A 9,167-nucleotide genomic window follows, 5' to 3' on the forward strand; every position below is an offset into this window, starting at 1 on the left:
TATTACCCTCAAACTCTTTGGGCACTCTTCCATACCCAAATCATTGCCACATGATAATATTCAGCTCCATTTTCCTAGTAAATCTTTCTCAGGAAATTTCCAAAGTTTCTACCTTGAGAGAAGCTTTGTGATGTAAGTACTAGCTAGGCTTACCCAAATGATCTGAAAATCTACCAAGGCATGACCATACCTATGTAACTTACCTACACCAAATTTGAGCTCATTTCATTCATCCAATTTCTCTCACTAGTTTTCCCAAGTTTCTGTCCATAGAAGAGCATTGTAAAGGAAGTACCACTTTGGCATGTCCAAATGGTATCAATTTTCTACGGTGCTTTCCAATGCCCAAATAACCATCCTCCACCAAATTTCAGCTCAATCCATTCATTATTTTGAGCCCAGCTTCGACATTCATATTTCTGTCCAGTGTGGTACTTTGCAAAGCAAGTACAACCTAGGATCCTCCTTTTGATCTAAAAATTTGCGAAGACATTCTTCTTAGTAGATGATCATCCTCAGCCAAAACTAACGCCCATTGGCCATGTGCATTTCCCGTACTGCCAATCAAACACTTGGCTGCTAATTCATCTTTGAGCATAGGTTGGTCTCCTCGTGAGATTATTCTATTGTAATTTTCTTCCTAGCACCTACCTGGGAAGTTCCTAACCCACTAGATATGCCTAGACCTCCCAGAACACATGTCAACGCCAAGGTCACGCGGTGACCACGCACCAGGCATGCGAGTTCACGCGCTTTGGAGTTGGGGCCCTGGGCCACCATCTAAACCTCGACGTATCACCACCAAACCATGTACTTATGCTTAAATAGATACTTCTGTAACTAGAAATGATTTTTGGAAAAAAATAAAGAGCAAACAATAAGGTAGCTGCAGTTCAAATTTGACCCGCTTCCTACTGAATCGGCGGGAATTTGTCTTTTTCACCAGAGGTGGATCAAAACTTTTGACACCCAACCATTTTGTCAATTGTGCATTAAATATGGAATATTATTTTAAAAAATTAATTTGGTCCAATTTTGCAACAAATATATGGTAGGTCCTTCACAAAAAAACTCATTTCGGGCACTCGGAAAATGGAAAATGAATTTTCCGTGCAAAGAAAATGAGAACTCCCTTAGGCAACATTGTTTTGAATTCCAAGATGCACCCTTGTGCACAATATGAGATCATTTGAACAAACTATGCCATGAATGTGGCCATAAGATTGATCATTTGGCTTGAAAACCCAGAATCTTCACGCGTGATAGCTCATTTGTGAGAACACTTTTTAAAAATAATTGCCGTATTACAAGTTTATTATTTTTCCTGGAAACTTGGTCACATATAATGACACAATGCAAAGGTTTCCCAATTTTTTGATTTTTTTTGAATTTTTTATGCCCGTTTCAATATGCGGTCAAAACGGCGGGCATGACCGTTCCTAGCTAGTGGTTAAATCTTGGAATTTTTTTGGTGTTTCTCTGATTAAATAGATACTTATTTACATAGAAATGATTTTTTGAAAAAGTAAAGAGCAAACTATGAGGCAGCTCCAGTTCAACTTTGACCCGCTTCCTACTGAATCGGCGGGAATTTGTCTTTTTCACCAAAGGTGGATCAAAACTTTTGACACCCAACCATTTTGTAAATTGTGAATCAAATATGGCCTAGTATTTTAGAAAAATGATTTGGTCCAATTTTGCAACAAATATATGGTAGGTCCTTCACAAAAAGAACTCAATTCGGGCACTCGGAAAATGGAAAATGAATTTTCTGTGGAAAGAAAATGAAAACTCCCTTAGGCAACATTGTTTGGAATTCCAAGATGCACCCTTGTGCACAATATGAGATCATTTGAACAAACTATGCCATGAATGTGGTCATAAGATTGATCATTTGGCTTGAAAACCCAGAATCTTCACGCGTAATAGCTCATTTCTGAGAATACTTTTTAAAATAATTGCTGTATTACAAGTTTATTATTTTTCCGGAAACTTGGTCACATATAATGACGCAATGCGAAGGTTTCCCAATTTTTTGATTTTTTTGAATTTTGTATGCCCGTTTCAAAATGCAGTCAAAATGGCGGGCTTGACCGTTCCTAGCTAGTTGTTGAATCTTGCAAAACTTTTGATGTTTCTCTGATTAAATAGATACTTATGTACCTAGAAATGATTTTTGGAAAAAATAAAGAGCAAACTATGAGGCAGCTCCAGCTCAAATTTGACCCGCTTCCTACTGAATCGACAGGAATTTATCTTTTTCATCAGAGGTGGATCAAAACTTTTGACACCCAACCATTTTGTCAATTGTGAATCAAATATGGCCTAGTATTTTAGAAAAATGATTTGGTCCAATTTTGCAAGAAATATATGGTAGGTCCTTCACAAAAAGAACTCAATCCGGGCACTCAGAAAATGGAAAATAAATTTTCCGTGCAAAGAAAATGAAAACTCCCTTAGGCAACATTGTTTGGAATTCCAAGATACACGCTTGTGCACAATATGAGATCATTTGAACAAACTATGCCATGAATGTGGTCATAAGATTGATCATTTGGCTTGAAAACCCTGAATCTTCACGCGTAATAGCTCATTTCCGAGAACACTTTTTTAAAATAATTGCCGTATTGCAAGTTTATTATTTTTCCTGGAAATGTGGTCACATATAATGACACAATGCGAAGGTTTCCCAATTTTTTGAATTGTTTTTGAATTTTTTGTGCTTGTTTGAAAATGCGGTCAAAACGGCGTGCTTGACCATTCCTAGCTAGTGGTTGAAACTTGCAAAAATTTTGATGTTTCTCTGATTAAATAGATACTTATGTACCTAGAAATGATTTTTGGAAAAAATAAAGAGCAAACTATGAGGCAACTCCAGTTCAAATTTGACACGCTTCCTACTAAATCGGCAGGAATTTGTCTTTTTCACTAGAGGTGGACCAAAACTTTTGACACCCAACCATTTTGTCAATTGTGAATCAAATATGGGCTAGTATTTTAGAAAAAATACTTGGTCAAATTTTGCAACAAATATATGGTAGGTCCTTCACAAAAAGAACTCAATTGGGGCACTCGGAAAATGGAAAATGAATTTTTCGTGCAAAGAAAATGAAAACTCCCTTAGGCAACATTGTTTGGAATTCCAAGATGCACCCTTGTGCACAATATGAGATCATTTGAACAAACTATGCCATGAATGTGGCCTTAAGATTGATCATTTGGCTTGAAAACCCTGAATCTTCACACGTGATAGCTCATTTCTGAGAACACTTTTTAAAAATAATTTCCGTATTACAAGTTTATTATTTTTCCAGGAAACTTGGTCACATATAATGACACAATGTGAAGGTTTCCTAATTTTTTGATTTTATTTGAATTTTTTATGCCCGTTTCAAAATGCAATCAAAACGGCGGGCTTGACCGTTCCTAGCTAGTGGTTGAATCTTGCAATACTTTTGATGTTTCTCTGATTAAATAGATACTTATGTACCTAGAAATGATTTTTGGAAAAAATAAAGAGCAAACTATGAGGCAGCTCCAGTTCAAATTTGACCCGCTTCCTACTAAATCGACGGGAATTTTTCTTTTTCACCAGAGGTGGATCAAAACTTTTGACACCCAACCTTTTTGTCAATTGAGAATCAAATATGGCCTAGTATTTTAGAAAAATGATTTGGTCCAATTTTGCAACAAATATATGGTAGGTCCTTCACAAAAAGAACTCAATTCGGGCACTCGGAAAATGGAAAATGAATTTTCTATGCAAATAAAATGAAAACTCCCTTAGGCAACAATGTTTGGAATTCCATGATGCATCCTTGTGCACAATATGAGATCATTTGAACAAACTATGCCATTCCAAAATGCACCCTTGTGCAAAAAATGCAAGAGACACAAATAGAAAAAAGCACAATAACATAAGCTTGAAAAAGTATTTGATGTGCTCCACATGTGCTATGATTGTGAATTATAAAATTGATGTGCTCCAAATTTGAAACAAATATTTGCTAGGTTATTTATAAAAATATCATTATGGACACTCACAAAAATGATTCTCTTACAAAAAACTCATATCTTAGAACACTTTTTTAATGATATTAACATTATTCAAAGTTTGTTATTTTTACTGAAAAGTAGGTCACACTTGGTGACACAATGTGAAGGTTTTTTATTTCTACATTTTTATAAATTTCTTAGGTCATCAAATAGCAGACATGATTCAAAATCTTATTTTCAATCAATTACGACCAATTTAAATGGTCTTAACATCATCAAAAGGGATACTGTGTTCTGATTGGTCTAAAATGAGCTCACGCGGATCATGAATTAAGCACCGTCGGATGCGCCCGGATCCAACGGCAGCCCACACCCCCTCGTCGCTCTCACCCTATATCCCTCTCATCCTCGTCCACCCACGAAACCCTAGCCCCCTTCTCCCAATCGCCGTTGCCTCCTTCTCCCTCCCAGATCCAATCCAAGTTAGAGCCCCCAGCCCCCATCTCCATTCCTACGCGCGTTGGCCACCTCCCTCCGGCGGAGCTCGACCCCCACCCCAAGCGTCGCTGCTCCACCCTCTCCCGTGAGGGTCTTGAGTTTACCCCACCCCCTTCGCTGGCGAGCCTCTCTGCTGCCCGCGCGCCCACAACCTCCGTCCCCTGTTGCTCTCCCTGCTGGCCCTCCTCCCTCGCCCTGGCTCCCAGCGCCGCCTCGACCGGCCTGCGCGCCGCCATGACCCGCCAGCCCATGCTCGCGTCGCCCGCTTCATTCGCCGGATCTGGCCGCCTCTCTCTTCCCGTACTCTCTATTTGTCATGATTTCTCTATCTGAATCTCTCTCTCTGTAGGCACCCATGAAGGCAAAGATGGATCCTCACTGGTGATGAGGACGCCTGGACTACTCGGGTGGTAGCAGCCATGGCTTCTTCTTCTCCAAGCATCGGCCTCGGCCATGGCGTCGACGATCCAGTCCTTGAAGGCCCACCAGATCTTCGACAGCCGCGGCAACCCCACCGTCGAGGTACGCCCGCACGCGCCCATCCCCCGTCTGTCTCCCGTTGAGCCAATTATTGTTCGTGTGCTTATTGGTTCATGTGCTTATTGGTTCTTCTTCAGTAGGATATGGTCGTCCCTCTGAGCCAATTATTTTGCTTACTTTTTGCATTGCTATTGGTGGTAGTTGGGTAGGAGGATATCTTGTTTTTGTCATATATATGAGTTGCTGGAAATCCTCGAAACTATACCTGCCTGATATGTCCTAGCTTCAGCTTCTTTAGTTTAGTTTTGAAGCACATCAGTTTTTGTGTACTTTGAGGTTCAGACCAACTTGAGAGTTGATGTGAACATTGTTAGTGTTGGGTGGTCTATATATTAGTGATGATTTCCTCGTCATGAGATTATGGTGCGTTCAGCTCTTGCCAATGCAGATGCCCTGCTATGTATCTTGTTCTGGATGAACTGCTACGTTTTTCAGTTTCTAATCTATCTGCAAATTCGCCCGAGCGGATTGTCAGTTTTGACTATGCTTTGGACGTAGTGTAGCAGGTTTGTCCTTGAGTGAAGCAAATCACTTGACTTGTCTAGTTCATTTTCGTAGGGTAATTCTCCTAGTACTAGTAGAGTTCTGCATCTCCTAGTAGAGGAGCCTGTAACTTTTGGCCCCATGTGTAGTGTCGTCTTGCCATGGATCTTGTCGGTGTTCAGTTTCAGTATCCTATGCCATCACATGGTAAGGAGCTCAGTTAACTTCGATTTTAGTTACAAATTTCGTGATGTCTGAGTCAACGATTTGCTTCCCTCGACACTGCAAGTTATTAGTGCTCATGCCCCAATGAATTATCTTCCCTATGCTCTAGGCAGTCAACTGTGGTCGATGTTAGAGTATTGTAACTGCATTTCACATGCCAAAGTAACGAATAGGACAATATGGTAAAAGGAAAATGGACATGGAACCCCGTGTGTCAATTCTGTTTTGAATCTGAGAGTATCCATCATCTCTTCTTCTAGTGCTCTGCTGCAAAATGTGTTTGTGCTCAAACAGTCCTGGTTAAATTTATTGGCAGTAGACATCGTAATATTCAAATTGTTGGGCTTGTAGCTATATGCTTAGTTATTTGGATAATCTCATGGTTTTCTCATGGTTTTGTGCATCAGGTTGATGTGTGCTGCTTAGATGGAACCTTCGCCAGGGCCGTTGTTCCCAGCGATGCATCAACTGGTCAGTTATTTTGTTATTATCGTCGCTCTCTCCTTTTCAACCTTAAAATTTTGCTTTGGTTCCTGAGTTTCCGACTAGTGAAGGCACAAACTCTTATTTATATCATTATTTATCGAATGTTATTGTATTATTTTTGTTGAACTAATCTTGTCTGAATCATCCCTCTTCTGTAGGTCTTTATGAAGCTTTGGAACTGAGGGACGATATATGGATCTGACTACTTGGGAAAGGGTGTTTCCAAGGCTCCATTTGAGTGAATTTTATATTAGCGTGGATAACGAATTCCTGAGCTACTGTCTTAAGTAATTCTTTTACCTAGTTAGTGTTGGTGTAGTCTACCGTCGCTCACATCTTTTGGTCTGACATATCTAGCAGTGTTACTGTGTTACCCTGACATTTCTGCATGGTTGTTTTGTGCTGCTGGCTTAATTAAACAAGATAAATATGTATACTTCTTTGAGATAGAAATTCCATGCATGTTTATGAGGCACAAATTCTTTGAGATACCATAACTGTACTTCAAAAGTAAACATTAGCATCTTAAAAAATCAGCTTACTGATGTAGGAGTAGTAGAAACTCCATGGTTGATCCTCATTGCTGAACATGGGACATGTATCTTTTGCATTTCAATTACATAGCAGTACTATGTAATGAAACATGTTTATTCTTATATTCTTGGTTGTATACTTTGGAGATTTACCATGCAACATATTTTCATCTAGTAGTAGTACTACTACTGATTTATGTATAGCCATATACATTTAGTACCTATTGCAATTTTCATTTCTAAGATCAATTTGGTATCCCGGGTCCTTCAACACTGTCTTCTTTGTTCCTGACTATAAAAATTGATGCATGTGCCCTGTTCTAAAGTGGAAAATCATTGATAGATTGTACTACTCATCTGTTCTGTTAACTTGCACTGTGCTGGTACTTGTCATTTGCAAAATACATCTCAATTTTCGCTGTTATGAGAATGTTATATGCATGGTTTCGTGTTAAATCTAAAGTTCTGCATCAAATTTTCATCGTTATGATAATTTTATATTCACGGATTCACCTGATTATGTTTCTAACTTTTCATAATTTATTATTTGCAGATGCTGGCTTCCATTCTTCAAAAGTTGGGTGTACATGAGCTCTAGGAAGAAGAATCCCGAAGAAAAACCACACCCATCAATGCGTTTTAGCTCACTGGAGATAGTTGTGTGTGAAGCTAGTTATGTGTATATTTAGTTGTATTTTATAGCTAAATACCAGAATTGTACTATGTTGGCTGTTGTATGACATATTAGGCCTTATTGGCTCTGTTTGAATCAAACTATGTAATTGCACAAATATAGAACCAATGTGTGGTACCGAAAGAGTGATCCTGCTAATTGATTCCCATTTGACTATTGGGACCTACTTTAAAATGAAAAAGAAAGAGAAAATTGACAATTGGTCTGGAAAAAGGCCGAGGCCCAAAAAATGTATACTATAAAAGACTGTGGCCCAAAAATAAATGGCTGTTGGGCTTGGCCCATGTAGCTGACCAAAATTGAAAGGGGAAAAACAATAAATAGGCTGAATTAATGGGCTCGGCCCATGTAAAACGCCGAATCGGACCGGGCTGATTCTTGTGCCACATCAGCTTGCCACGCTGGATGCCTACGTGGCTTGAGGAGGTTGCTAGTGACCAAAAGAACCAACGATCTTTTACAAAAGGTCAATAATTTCAGTTTACGACCGCCAGCTTTTGACCTTCTGGTTTTGGTCACAGAAAGGTCGCAAATGAAAAACTATGACCTTTCAGAGACCAATAGTGAGGGTCACAAGTTGACATATTTCTTGTAGTGGGGGCGGCGGTGCTGGTGGCGGGGCTGCGGGCGGCGGGGCGGGACAACGAGAAGAGGGTGGTCTCGGGGTGGGTTATAAGGGGGGCCGGGGTGCGGGCGGCTTGGGGAAGGGGCGACGCGGGCGGCGGCTCGGGATCGCACTCCGCCGGAGTCCGTCGTGGTCATGGCGGGGAAGGCGGCGGCGAGCAGGCCGGCTGGGCCTCCGGCCCAGTGCGGGCCGAAAGTTTTTTTAATAATTCTGCCGAAGAAAATCCTAAATAAATATAAAAAATTCTAAAAATGCCAAAAAAATTCACCGTCTAAATAAAATATTTAGAACAAAGTGAACATTTTTTGGCCTAAAAATGAAATTTTGAAAAATGCATATTTTTTAATTCAAATAAAATAGCAATAAAATCCCAATTAAAATATTTATTTGATTTTAATATATTTAATCCAATATTTCTTTTATTTTGGAGAAGTCCTTTTATCTTCTCTCTTTTATTTTTATATTGGAAATGTTTCGGAGAGAAAAAGTATTAAAACCAAAATGATCCTCTTTTCAAATTTGAGAAAAAAATCAAATTTGAGAAAAATTCAAATATGAAAATAGTGAAAACCCAACTCTCTCTGTGGGTCCTTGAGTTTGTTAGGATTTCTAGGATCGCAAACGAGATGCAAATAAAATATGATATGCATATGATGACCTATGTATAACATTCCAAATTGAAAATTTGGGACGTTACAGGTTCGACTACATCAACCGCGTTAAGCTAAAACTTCGGCTTTCGGTCTACGAGGGTACATGGACACACTCTCCCCCTATCGTTGCTATGCATCTCCTAGATGGATCTTGCATGATCGTAGGATTTTTTTTTGAAATTGCATGCTACGTTACCCAACAGTGGCATCCGAGCCAGGTCTATGCGTAGATGATATGCATGAGTAGAACCCAAAGAGTTGTGGGCGATCATAGTCATACTGCTTACCACCAACGCCTTATTTTGATTCGGCGGTATTGTTCGATGAAGAGGCCCGAACCAACCTTACATGACCATGTTCGTGAGACCGGTTCCACCGACAGACATGCAACTTGTTTTTCATGAAGGTGGCTGGCGGGTGTCTGTTTCTCCAAC

Source organism: Triticum dicoccoides, chromosome 2A (assembly GCF_002162155.2).
Source record: "Triticum dicoccoides isolate Atlit2015 ecotype Zavitan chromosome 2A, WEW_v2.0, whole genome shotgun sequence".
Taxonomy (NCBI): Eukaryota; Viridiplantae; Streptophyta; class Magnoliopsida; order Poales; family Poaceae; genus Triticum; species Triticum dicoccoides.